We start from the raw sequence: 14,353 nt of genomic DNA, 5'->3' as shown, positions 1-14,353 counted from the left end.
TGACAACAAAGTAAGGTGCATATAATACTGAATATAATAAAGCTGATAAAAGAATGAAAAGTCTATACAGAATGAGATGGGAAAGTGTTCTGATATTTTATGGAATGAACAATTTCAAATTATGAAAATAATATCAAATCAATCTGTGTATTTATGTAAGTACTTTTGATTATATTTATAACAACCCCTTTGTAGATGCTGATCAATTTGTAAGTTAAATGAGGGAGAGGAATTGTACATTAGTTCTTTCAATAACTTTCTACCACCTTAGATTGTTTGAATGCAGTTACAGTGATTTCTTTTTTTTGCGGGGGGGGGGGGTGTCATTTTTAAAAATCCTACTCCACCAGCCTGTCATCAACCCCTCCCCACTTTTTGAGTTTCTTCTGACCACTGCTCTCAATTCAGTACCACTTTCTTTAGCAGCTCTCAGGGACTTTTCTGAAGTAGTTTGCTTCCCTTTCTGCCCAGGACTCCCAGCTCTGAATGCTAGATGGCGCTACAATCTGATTGGTGAAGACTATCCTAACAAGATAACAAACAAGATTGAAAATCTCTTAAAAAGAACCAAAATGGATGTATTTGGGGTTCACTCCTCTCCTTCAAGAAGGGCGGGATCAGAAAAAAGAAGGGGTGTTGGTACCCCTGTTGGCAGGCAGACATTAGAGAATTTAATTGCAGGGGAAGGGAAGGCACACTCCTAGGGCTTTGGGACCCTGAGGTATTTCCACTTACCTCTCCAGCCCCCCAGACCCAGATTTTTACCTAAGAAACACACACTGGGGAAAATTATTAGATCTGATTTAAAAAAAACATTTTTTTTGAAAAAGCTTTTCTTGGGAGCCTGCCAAAAGCATCAGCCTAGGAAAGGTTTGTAGAAATGAATTACGGAAAAATAGCTGACATTTTGTAGGGGACTGGAGTGCTCTTGAAACAATACATTTTAAATGACAAGAATGATCAATTTAAAAAGTATTCACTCAAATTTTAATGATTCTGAATTTAGCTGTTTTATACTATGGGAAAAAGTCCGCCACAGGTGGATTTTTGTTCTGTTTTAATATTTGTGTATATATTTTTAGTTGTAGATGGACACAATACCTTTATTTACTTGTCTTTATGTGGTGCCGAGGATTGAACCCAGTGCCTCACCTGTGCTAGGGGAGTGCTCTACCACTGAGCTACAACCCCAGCCCCTGTTTTGTTTTGTTTTGCTTTTGGCTTTTTTTCCCCTTGGGGGGCGTGTTGAGTGCTGGTACCTGTGAAGACACTGATTTATGAAGTAAATTTTCCTAGTTTATTATTTATAGAGAAGCTATCAATATGAATTATGAGTTGGGGGAAAACAATTTGAGTTTGTGTTTAATCTAAGTATACATGGAAATTTGTTGAAACTAATTGGAACATGCCAAATTGGATAAAGCTGAAAAATAAAAATATTGTTTTACAATGTTTGGCTTACATACCCCTATGTGAGGTTATTTATCTGCATAAATTGTTATTTTAAATCATCTATAAAAATAAATCCTAGTGGTCTAAAATCAGAAAAAAATAACATAACAAGAGGTAAAAATGAAAACACAGACTACAGACTTGATGGAAATATTTGCAGTCTTTTAAACTGCATTAGATAAAAGATCTCAACAAATCAGTGAGAAAAGTGTGATAGGGAAATGAGAAAATAGGCAAATTATATGAAAAATTGTATCACAGCAACATGGAGGTCTAAATGTGTTTAACGGCAATTTGTATTTCCATGTTGCTGTTCTACAACAATGCAATCAAATATACACTGCTGCCCTGTGGCCATGAGTGGACCTCTGCCAGAAGTCAGGGTCACAAGAAAAGTGAAATTCCTGATGCAAACAATGTTGATAGAGAATAAGTAAATCATTTCATTTTCAAAATATTTAATTACTTCATGTGATCCTGAATAAATTTTATATTTAGAAAAAATTCCTTAGAAAGCCCTGTGGAGAGATTAAGAATAATATAAATTAGAAAAGTTTTGCTACCTTTTTCTGTAAGGAGATAGAATTGGTCATAGTTATATATTTTGGAACATTTGTCAAATGAATACTTCAAAACAATCAAAATGTTACAAAATTTTAAGGACATACAAAGCATTCCCTCTACCCCAAAGTAAAGGTGCAGATGTGCAGTGATTTTTCTAATACAAAATAATATTATGCTCACTCTCACCAAAGAATTCTTCACCAAATATTTAATGAATATTAATTTGAGGGTCATCCTATTATTACCATGGTTCTCTCACGTCTCTGTGCTGCTGAAACACAGAACTGTGTACCCTAGGGACTAGCTCCTATTTAAGCTTCCAGCTGGACCTATCCATCCACGAAGCCCACTCTGGGCTCCTGGCCAAGGCAAGAATAGAGCCTGGGATGGTATGTCTTTCAGAGCCACTGGAATATGTCAGAGGTTACCATGGGCTCCCTCAGGATATCTGAGGATTAGCAATAGAGCACAAGATTTTTTTTTTTGACTTGTAAGGTTGTGCTCTCCCAGCCCTAGAGTTTGAGCTGGGAATGTTGTACTATGCCCTACCCCCCACCCCACAGGAGAGAGTGTAGGGCAAGGGTGCCTAAAGGGTTTTTCCTCTAGGGTTATAGAAAATATTCACTTCCAAGCTTGCTTTTCAGGGGTTTTTGTTCTTATTCCTTCATCTAAATGTTCTTACTTAGGTCTCTGCTCACCTTCATGTTATTAAATCTAAGGGACCCTTTTTACTACTGCTCATTAGACTGGACAATGAAGCAGCCCTGCCCACCTTACCTTCTCCTGCCCACATCCTATAGGCTCCTGGTTCCAGCTCTGTCTAGTTAGGGTTTTTCAGCCTCTTTTCCCCTGCCCTTCTCAAGGCTCTGCTACTTTTAAAATTTGTATAGAATGAAGTTACAGTCCCCTTTGAGTGTATTATTTACTCCTCATCAAATTCCAACTTATTTTTTGATTCTTCCTGCTAGCCTTTTCCTATCTGAGTCCTTCTATGCACCTACATCAAGGCCCCAGTGAGCTCATTTATACCTAACTCATTTATACCAGGACAGGCTTCTTGTGGGCATATTGAGGTTAATTAGCAGGAGCCACATGTATGTCTGTATGTAAGAACCAGAAAATGAATTAGCCACCATTAGCTCAAGGGAGGAGTAGAATGCAGGCGGGTTGAAAACAACAGATGGAATTCTCCACCTCTGGATCCCTTCTGTGCCCAACCCAAAAGAGCTGAGCGCAGGCGCAGAGGATACCCCTGCATTGCACCAAGGCGATTGCACAGGCTCTACCAGCACTGCTCTTGCACTGAGGGCGGGGGCGAGGGCGAGGGTTGGAGGGATAAGAGTGATGGGAGGGAGAACTCTCCTCTTTGCTCCCCTTGGCAACCTTTTCTTCTGGATGCCTGGTGTGAGCTTTGCTGAAGGGGTGGGGGCCTGCAGGAAAGTGTCTCTGAATGCCAGATTTACTCAGACAGATGCAATTAGAACATCCTGGATTATGCTGGACCTAATTTGACACACGCCCACTGTCATTACCCCATCCCTCACCCAAAGTCTTAGTCCCAGCCAATTGAGGCCCTTGTGGTCACAGAGGAATAGAGATAACCAGGTGCAAATATCAGACATTTTTAAAAAGTTGTTGTTCTGTTCATTTAGCCTTCCAGAATCTTCTTGTCTTCCACCTTTAAATACTCCCTTTTCAGAGAGGCAACTACCCTCACTTGCAATGATCATGAAGGGTCCACCTTATACCCGCAGTGACTTCAGATCCCAGGATTTCCTGGTGAGGGTATCAACTGAATGGTGAGGGAGTAATTCTTCTCTAGCTAAAACAAGGTTTGTCTCAGATGGCGTATCATTAAAAAATCACTATGGAAGGAGGGTGGCATGATCTGGGGAGACTGGTTAAGGAGGGAGCACTGGAGCTTCTGGGATCTGGGTGCTGGTACACAGGGGCAATCACCTTGAGAGAGAGAGTGAGCCTCCCATTAGAATGAGAAACTTTCTGTAGTTTAAAGAAAATCAAAAAAGCAGATGAATAAAAAATAAACCAAACAAGAACAACCAATTTCTTAAGAACCATGAGTTTAGAAAGAAAGATGAAGCACATGTGTGTGCACATACACATACCATTTCCATCATTCATTATGTCCAAATTCCCAGTATCAGAAGGAAGACTTGGAAAGGGTGCAAGTAGGATCCCCAGTGCTACAACAAAAAAATGCATGTGTGATCAAAACCCCTTCCAGCCTCGAGAGCTCCCTTTGGTCTTCTCCCTGAAAAATCCACTGCTGAACATAACCCTTCCTTTTCTTTAACACCAGATGCAGAACTGGGCATTGCTTTTCTTCACAATGGGCTCAATCTAGAACATTCAGATTTCTGCCTAGCTGGTTTGAGGCAATACTACATCTTAAGCATCTTATCAGAAATTGTGGCATGGTGAGACTGCTAAAGATCAAAATTTCTTATGATAATTAGAGTTTACAGCAGAAAAACTTACATTTCTGCACTCCAAACCTTCTCTATGAGCTTTTTTTTTTTTTTTTTTTTTTTTTTTTTTTTTTTTACTGCAGGCTGCCTGAAGTCTTTTGATTATGACCGTCCAAACCAGCCTCCTACTCATTCCAAAGATCATAGACTCAATTAGGGTTTGTCATGTTTCTGCTTATTGTCTTTGCTCTTGAGATGCATCATGTTTTCCTGTTTCTTCATATGTTGAGTATTTTTGGATTTTGTCCTAGACATTGTTAATGATACATTATAAACAATCTTGATTGTGTATGTCCTGATTATGATGTGTTCTTGTGTTGTATACTTTATACACTCATGCTCTGCTTATCATTTCTGCTATGTTCTGAGAACTGTTCCAATAGACAATTTTGTCATTCTGCAAACATGATGGCTTTATACTTACATAAGCTAAGATGGGTACAATTTCATTAGGCTATATATATGGGATAACTACCACATACATATGAACCATATGTATCACTTAAATATTATATATATGTATATATATGTATATATTCACATATGTTAATTAGTAGTTATTTGGCTGAACAAAAACTGAAAGCTCTGTGGGAACTGTCACTGTTGAAGATTTATGTGAGTTGCTTGGAGCTTGACCTCTACATATTTCAGGGTCAGTCAGGCGACAAGAGTAGAGAAACAGAACTTAGGGCCCCTTTCTATGACTTTCTTTTTTCTAAGCCTTTACCCTCCCCCAAGTATCTAACTCATGTAACTGCCCCAAACTCTATTCTTTGGCTTTCCATGCCAGTAAAACTGCAGGTTTTTCCATTAGAATTTAAGCTGTCCTTCAAGGCAGGGACTTGGAACTTCCCTGAAGCTAAAAACCATAAAGCAATGGAAAACTCACCTAGAGCCATACCCCTATAACCAAATGTCAACTCCCCTACAGTCTCTGCCTGCTTTTGATTGCTCTGTAGTGATTTCAGAGTTGCTCTTATTTTCTATTTAAAATTATGTATATTATAAACATTTAAATGTGATAATATATTAATGTTAATACTATTGAATTACTAACTTATTAATAATAACCGAATTTGGGACTATGGCATGTGCTGCTAGACCTAGCTACCTTGTAAACTGAGACAGGAGAATTGCCTGAGCCCAGGGGTTCAGGACCAGCCTGGGTAACATAGCAAGACTCTGTCTCTTAAAAACAACAATAAAAAAATTAAAAATAATCCAGGAAGATTGGGGATGCAACTTAACAGCAGAATCTTTGCCTAGTATGCGAGAAGCCCTGGCTTTCAACCCCAGTACTGAAAAAAAAAGAAATATGTATATTATTATATTAATAACATGTGAATATGGAAGTTATATAAAATATCTATACTTAAATATTTTAAAATAATTCCTTATTTGTGTTATCTGCATGGAGTTGGTTCTAGGAGGAAGAGATGCTTTGCTGTGGCATGAAGCAGAACCTCAAGTTGGTTGTCTTGAAGCATATTTGTGGAAGTTCATGGACTGCTCCAAAACTGTAGGCAGAATTAAATGTGTTCAAGGGAGACAGAAAAGGAAAATTCCTATGACTACATGTCAGGGCCTCCTTCTTCAGGGAAGTGGCCGAAAGTTTCATTTTCTGACACTACGAGCTTTGGTATGGGGTTTGGGGAGAAGGGATAGCAGATAAGCACAAAATTGGATAAAACTTAAAATCATTCCCTCCTGTGCAGCAGTCTGAAAGGAGGACATGAGAGAATGAGTAAACTAGAGAAGGCAAAGAATTGGGTATAGGCTCATCAGAGAGTCCCAGGCCTCCTGTATTACACCTCCTCTATCTTCTCTGTGTGCTGAAGAATGAGACCACAGATTCACATGACTGTCTGCCCTTTTCAAAAATAAAAAATATTGTTTTTTCTTTTAATAAACAAAATGAAACTTCACATACCCCAAACTGTATTGCAAACTTTAGGCAGAACCCCCTTCAGGGAGTTGGGGACCTGGATTGAGGAGAGCAATAGACAGGAAATACAGCTCTGTTTTTCTTTTCTCTTTCTCTTTTCATTTTTTTCCTCCTTAGAGATTGCTGTTCTTTCCATTTAAACTTCATAAAGCATCTGGTCTCTCCAACTGTTGACCTCACCCCTCAGGAAAATGCAGCATCAATTCTATTCAAGGATTAAATTGTGGAAAACTTTTTTCCATTTCATTTAGCATAAATTTTCTTTGCACAGTACCTTATGCTCTTGTGATGTCTCATTCCCCTTTTCGTTAAACATCCTTCATCATAATCATAATACACAATGTGTTTTCCATTCACCTGACATCTTTGCTGAGGATGCTCTTTATCACTGGTGCTTTCATTGGCCAAGAGGCACAAAAGGATAAGAAGAAGATGGGACAGGTATGGCAGCTTGATTAGCCATGCTCATTATTCATTAAGGTATGATTAGACAGATGAAGACTGAGGACTGGTGAGGAGAGTGAGTTCTATGTCATGAGGGGGCAGTAGAAAATTCCACAGTAGTTACCGTGAAGATACCAGAGCCCCAGAACATCCCACAGCACTCTGCCTGGGAAGGCAATAGAAAGTTTCCGAGAGCATTCCCCATTCCCGACACCTCTTTAGGTCACATTTTAACCACTTTCCCCAATTGGCAACTTCAAATCTACTCTAAAATCTTACCTGAAATCATGATGAGGATCTACTGCACCCTCTCTAGTGAGCAATGGTGCCTGAGTTTGAAAGTCTGAAGAGAAAAATGTAGTTGGCAGGCACATAGATCATAGTAATATAATTCTAGTTCCTTGACTCCCAATTCCTCTCCCAAATCACATAAAATTTCAAGTGTCATTAGTGTTATTTCTGTCAACTAGACAAATGAGTTGTCTACCACTCAATATCCGCATCAGGACCCCACAACACCATGTGCAGCCCTAATACCCTAGAGTGTCCTATGGACAGAGTTGCTAAGAGTGGAGCAGGGCAGTTTCTGCAGAGTCCTATCAACTCAGTTCCTGCAACAACAGGCCATAAACTAGGAGAGAGGCAGCTGAGAGGGAGCACTGCTCATATTTCTCAGATCTGGGCAAAGCTTTCTAAGATACATCTGTTTTCTTAATTCAATCTTTATGAAGCCATTACTCACCTCCAAAGCCTTAACTCCTTGCCAAATTCCATGCTCTTACCCCCACCCCAACTTTTTAAGCCATAAAAACACAGAGGTTAAACTCCAGACCCAAATCAAGGAATTCTGTGCCTCAATAAAATAATCGTACCACATACTCCAGGCTCCAGATGATAATTAGTATGCAAAGAAAGCTACTATATGAAATGACACTAAATTGATCTGTGCTACAGGTAAGAAAAGTGTTGAATTCATTAAAAAGAGGAAGGAAGGGAATGGTAGTAAAACTTCTCTGCACCACTCAATTTATCTCTTTCCCAATTACCTAATGTGGCTTCCATTGATAGGTATAGAGATGAAGAAAATGCCTATACTGTTTTGTGAAGATATGGTTAGTCCAGGGAGCAAATTTCCAACTTATCTGCAGGCTCTCTTCTTGCTCTTTTCCAAATACTTGATAACAGCCTTTCAGGAACAAAGCACAGTTGCAGGCTTGGGTAACACATTTCTGCTGAAAGCTCTAGTACCCCAAAATCCTATACATCATATGATTAATCAGGACCCCACCCCTGGTGGACCAAGGCTTATGGAGATCAGAAACTTAGATCTAGGAGTGCAATTAGGAGGGCACAAAGCATTCACATCTGATAATTAAATGTGATAGCAAAGTTAGGCATTATTCTTTTCTTCATGCATTCTCCATGAATCCTCTTTGTTCAAACCCACTATGGTCTTATCTCAAATTTAGTCTCCTTTCATTTTCCATTTGGTGGCAAAGGAATATCAAGCTTATCTTTGCTGTATTCTCCTAAATTAGAAATCATCATATACTATTCTAACACTGATTATATAATGTATGTAGACCTGGTAGAGGACAGCCAGAGTGATGGAGCTTACATTTGTGGATCTATTTCTCTATTTTTGGTGGGGTAGGGGTTCCAAGAGATTTAGCCTAAAGCACTTTAGCACTGAGCTACATCCCCAGACATTCCCACCCCTGTATTTTTTTTTTTCTCATTTTGAGACAAGGTATCACTAAGTTGCTTAGGACCTCACTAAGTTGCTGAGGCTGGCCTTGAACTTGCAATCCTCCTGTCTCAACCTCCCAAGAGCTGCTGGTATTACAAGCGTGTGCCACCACACTTGGCTTGTGAATATATTTTTAAGCCATTAAAAATAAAAAAAAAACATATAGGGAAAAAAACCCAGAAATCTAGACACTTAAGCCACATAGGAAAACCATAGTCCTCCATTCCTTTGAAAACATTTTGTATTTTCTATACAGCAAATTCCACCCATTTGAGAGTATAATTTAATGGTTTCAATACTTGGTTATTCCCATAAAAATCAGGATGCAGAAATTTTTTTTGTACCAGGGATTGAACTCAGGGCACTCAACCACTTAGCCACATCCCCAGCCCTATTTTGTATTTTATTAGAGACAGGGTCTCATTGAGTTTCTCAGCACCTTGCTTTTTGCTGAGGCTGTCTTTGGACTCTTGATCCTCCTGCCTCAGTCTCTGAGCCACTGAGATTACAGGCATGCCCTTTCTTACCTGGCTACGATGCAGAAATTTTCATCACCCCCCAAATTTCCCCTCCCTTCTACATTAAATTCAACCACCAGTTAGAGGCAAATTCTGACATGATTTTGCCCAACAGATTAACAACATATAGATTGATCATACAACATGTAGTCTCATTCTTTTAACTTAGTATAGTATTTCCAAGGTTCATTCATGCTGTTATGTATATTCGGAGTTTCTCCCTTTTTTGTAGCTGAATATTCCATTATATGCGTATAGCATGATTTTGTTTTTCCATTTAATTGTTGAAAGGAATTTGGTTGTTTCCTCCTTGGGGGTATTATGAATATAGTTGTTACATTTATGTATAATTCACTCTATAGGTAAGTTTTTTTTCTTTCTTTTGGTTAAATATATAGTATTAGCCTTACTGGTTCACAGGGTAATATATGTTTACCTCTGTTAAGACATTGTCAAACTGCATTCCAAAGCAGCTGTTCTATTTTATACTCACTACAGCTTTTTATAAGAATTTTAGTTGTTTCACATTTGTGCCACAACAATTGGTATTGCTAGTCTTCTACATTTTGGCCATTCTACTGGATGTGAAGTAGTATTTCATTGTGGTTTTAATTTGCATTTTGTTGATGACCTGAGCATCTTTGTAAATTCATGTTTTCTGAAATGTCTGGCCAAGCCTTTTTCTCTTTTTTTTTTCCCCACTGGACTATTTGCATAATTCCTGAATCCTAAGGGTTTTTTTTACATAATCTAGATATAAATTATTTGCTAGATATATGTATTATAAATAATTGTCCCACAGTCTAGCTTGTCATTCTTTTGAAAAAAAAATGTACATTTTTGGTGAAATAGAACTCATATTTTAAAAATTTATTTGGTTTATCCTTTGAGCCATAAACTTTTGCCTGACCCAAGGTCATGAATACATTCTTTAACATTTTCTTCTCAAGCTTTATAATCTTAGCTTTTATGGTTATTTTTATGGTCTGTGTCAACTAAATTTTTGTGCAGAATGCGAGATAAGGATAGAGCTTTTATCTCCCATGTGGATGACTAACTGTTGCAGTATTGAAAAAAAACTCTGCCCCCGATTGGGAACTTTATCAAAAAACAATTTAGCATACACACATCCACCAATCTGTTTCAGAACTCTCTATACTGTTTTATTGAGTTATGTATTTATCCTCAGAACAGTAAACACTGTATTGATTAGTGTAGCTTTACAGTAGCTCGAAATCTGACAGTGTGAATCTTTCCTTAATCTTCACTTTCAAAATATTTTGGCTACTCTAGGTTCTTTGCATTTCTAAATTAATCAAACTCATTTTCTTTAAAAAGTCCACTCTGGTGTTTTTTCCACTATGATTTTGATTATTTGCATCTTATCCTTATATCCATTTGAGTTGAACTTGCTATCTTAACAATATTGAGTCTTTCTGTCCATGAGCATATTGTATATTTTCACTTATTTAGGTCTCTTTAAAATTATCATGGCATTATTTGTAATTATTAGTGCAGAGGTCTGCAAACATTTTGTTTCTATCTTGTTTATGCTGGTATACATGATGTTTTTACTTGCTGTTTTTAATTGGTATATTCAGTTATACGTAAAAGTAGAATTCATTGTGACATATTCATACACACAAGCATAATTTGTTCAATTTCATTCTGCAGTTTCTTTCCGTATCCATTCTTTCTCTCTCCCCATCAATTCACTTCTATTACACTGTTTTCCTTTCTATATTCATGAGTAACCTCTCTTTTTAATTCCTTATTTGTCTCTAGTTTTTGCATATGAGAGAAAACATTTGACCCATGGCTTTTCACTTAGCATGATTTTCTCCAGTTCCATTCATTTACCAGTAAATTCCATAATTTCTTTCTTCTTTATGGCCGAATATAACTCCATTGTATATATGTACCATGTAATCTTTATTCATTCCTCTGTTGACAGACGTCTGGGCTGGTTCTATAATTTACCTATTGTGAATTGAATTGCTATAAGGATTGGTGTGCTATGATATGCTGGTTTCAGTTCCTTTGGATAAATCCGAAGGAGTGGGATAGCTGGATCATATAGTGGTTCCATTCCTTGTCTTTTCATGAATCTATATATTGCTTTCCAATGTGATTGTACTAATATACAGTCCTATTAACAATATAACTTTCCAATAGATCTGGTATACTATTTCCCCCATATCCTTGACAGCAATTATTGCTATTTGTATTTTTGATGATTACCATTCTAACTGGAATGAGATAAAAATCTCAGTGTAGTTTTGATTTGCCTTTCCCTGATTGCTAAGCACGTTGGACATGTTTTTATTATATTTGTAGATCACTTATATTTCTTCTTTTAAGAAATGTCTGTTTAGATCACTTGCTCATTTATTGCTGTTTACTTTTTTATTTTTCATTTTTGGTGCTGTGGATTGAACTCAGGGGCACTCAACCACTGAGCCACATCCCCAGCTCTATTTCATATTTTATTTAGAGACAGAGTCTCTCTGAGTTGCTTAGCACTTGGTTTTGCGGAGGCTGTCTTTGAACTTGTGATCCTCCTGCCTCTTCCTCCAGAGCCACTGGGATTAGAGGCATGTGCAACTGCCTCTAATGGCCATTTGCCCATTTATTGGTTGTGTTATTTGTTTAATTGTCTGTTGTAAAGTTTTTGAGTTTTTTTATATATTCTAGGTATCAGTACCCTGTCATAGAAGTTAATAGAAAAGATTTTCTCCCCTTCTTTAGGTGATTTCTTTGTGTATTTAATTGTTTCTTTTGCTATATAGAAGCTTTTAAAAAATTGTATACAGACTCAATGCCTTTACTTGTTTTTATGTGGTGCTAGGATTGAAGCCAGTGCCTCACACTTGTGAGGCAAGTGCTCTACCACTGAGCTACAACACCAGCCCTCTAGAAGCTTTTTAAGGTGAGTTCATCCTTTATTTTCAAATTGTTTGCTTATAGTAAATAGAAATACAGGGATTTTTCTTTGTATTTTGACCTTGTGCACTGCAATCTTGCTAAATTCACTGCTGAGTTCTTCTGTCATTTAATAGATTATTTAGAACTTTCTAAATTCACTCACATGTCACTTGTGAATAGAGTTATCTATTTATAGCATTTATACTATCTATTTAAAAGTTTCGGTGTTCTAATCCCATCTAACTGAGTCTGTTTTGACCGACATTTTTCTCTTAGTTGTGGGTCATATATTTGTGCTTCCTAGAATATTTAGCAACTTTTTCAAAACAGTTTTTTAGTTGTAAATGGATACAACAACTTTATTTAGTATTTTTTATGTGGTGCTGGGGATTGATCAAACCCAGTGCCTCACACATCTAGGCAAGCAACCTACTACTGAGCCACACACTTAGTAATTTTTGAGTGATTGGTGAATATTATGAATGTTTTAGTATTGATTGTCTGGATGCATTGAGCTTGGTTTTGATTGACAGTTAACTAGCTTGCAAACCAGCTTAATCATTCTGAGATTTATTTTAAAGCATTATTAGGGCATGTCTGGACTTACTTTTATTTTAGTAATAGTTTGGTTATATTACTAATAAGTCATCCTTTCCGGGTCTCCACTGAATGTCTTAGTGAGTAAATCAAGTTTATACATTCTGCTTGGCCTGTACTGGAATGTTCTCTAACTCTGCATAATGTCTAGGAATGGTTCACATTGCAGCCCTGTGGTTATTCTTTGCCCAGTGTAGTGGAGATTTCTCCCATTATGTGTACAGTTTAGTAACAGACTTAATGGGATCAGAAGGTATTTTTCTGGAAATTTTTGTTTTCTGCATATTTTTCTAACCCTTGTTCATATATTCTATTAATCCTACCCATTTTGTCTTCCCTTAGTACTGATATCTGCCTCCCCATCTCATAACTATTCCACTGTTTCTTGGGACCCTCTCCACTTCTTCCATTATAATTAAGTTGTGCTACCAGGCAGAAAGTGGGGCAATTTTTTTCCCTTCAAGCATTCAGTTCTATGATACCTGCTTCCAATATTTGAAAACAATTTATTTCACTAATTTTTTTCTAATTTTCTAGTTGTTTATGACAGGAGGACAAGTCTAGTCAAAGCTTTGGCATACTGGCAAGAAATAGAAGTCCTATCATCATTTAAATTCCCCCTCTTTAATCTTGGTCAGCAAGAATTGAGGGTACCTAATTTCACTATGAACAGGACACAGAATCCAAGAAGACCCCTGGAAGTTCAGAGGGTGACAGTAGTTCTTGCTGTTTCACCATGCAAATCATTCCATAGCTTTTGCAAGTTCCAGAAGAAAAATATCAATTCAGACCCAATTTTAATATTCTGCCTTCCCTTTTGTACCATTCAACATGTTTTGAGCATCCAGTTTTTAATTTTTATGACCTCTTTGAAGCCTAGAATGAAGAATATGGGTAGAAGAGAGAAAAATTCATATGTCTCTGCTTTGGAAAGTGAAAGTTTAGGTTCCTTCATTGTTTTCTTACTCTTTTAAAAACTTTACTGGTCTTTTTTAGTTATAAATGACAGCAGAATCCATTTTGATATAATTATGCAAGCATGGCATATCTTATTCTATTAAGGACACATGCTTAGGCTTTCATATTTTGTGTGTATGTTCCAGAAAGATAGCCCTCTAGAAACAAGTGTCTTCAGGGATGTGTGGTGTTTGTAATTTGAAATGAAGCAGATGAATAAATACAGGGCAAACATGGAAATGGACAAGAAAGATAAACTTCTAACCCTTCTCATGCAGTGGTCTCAGTGGAGGGCAAAACATGAGTCAGGACTTAACCAGAACCATGAATTTGACAGGGAGTAAGTCTCCTTGTCATATTCACCAGTGGCTTTTCCTTTCCCCATTCCATTCAAAACTTCACACAAGAATTGGAATTTTCCAGACATTTTACTGGACTGTGACTTCCTGGATAGTCTTTCTGTTGCTAGAGTTTGGATTTTTTCCTATAATTTCCTGTAAATAGGACCTACAGTTCAAATCTTTCATTCTACCTGCTTCTATAGTATTTTAATAATCACATATGCTTTAGTATATATCAGTAGCACTCCCTTTTAATTGCACAGTAGTAGTGCATTGTGTGAACACACCAACACACGTTTATTGCTTATCAAAGAACTTTTATGTTGATTCAGATTGGGGCTATTAGAAATAAAATTACTTTAGATATTTGT

Source organism: Ictidomys tridecemlineatus, chromosome 5 (genome assembly GCF_052094955.1).
Source record: "Ictidomys tridecemlineatus isolate mIctTri1 chromosome 5, mIctTri1.hap1, whole genome shotgun sequence".
NCBI lineage: Eukaryota > Metazoa > Chordata > Mammalia > Rodentia > Sciuridae > Ictidomys > Ictidomys tridecemlineatus.
This window is presented reverse-complemented; position numbering follows the sequence as displayed.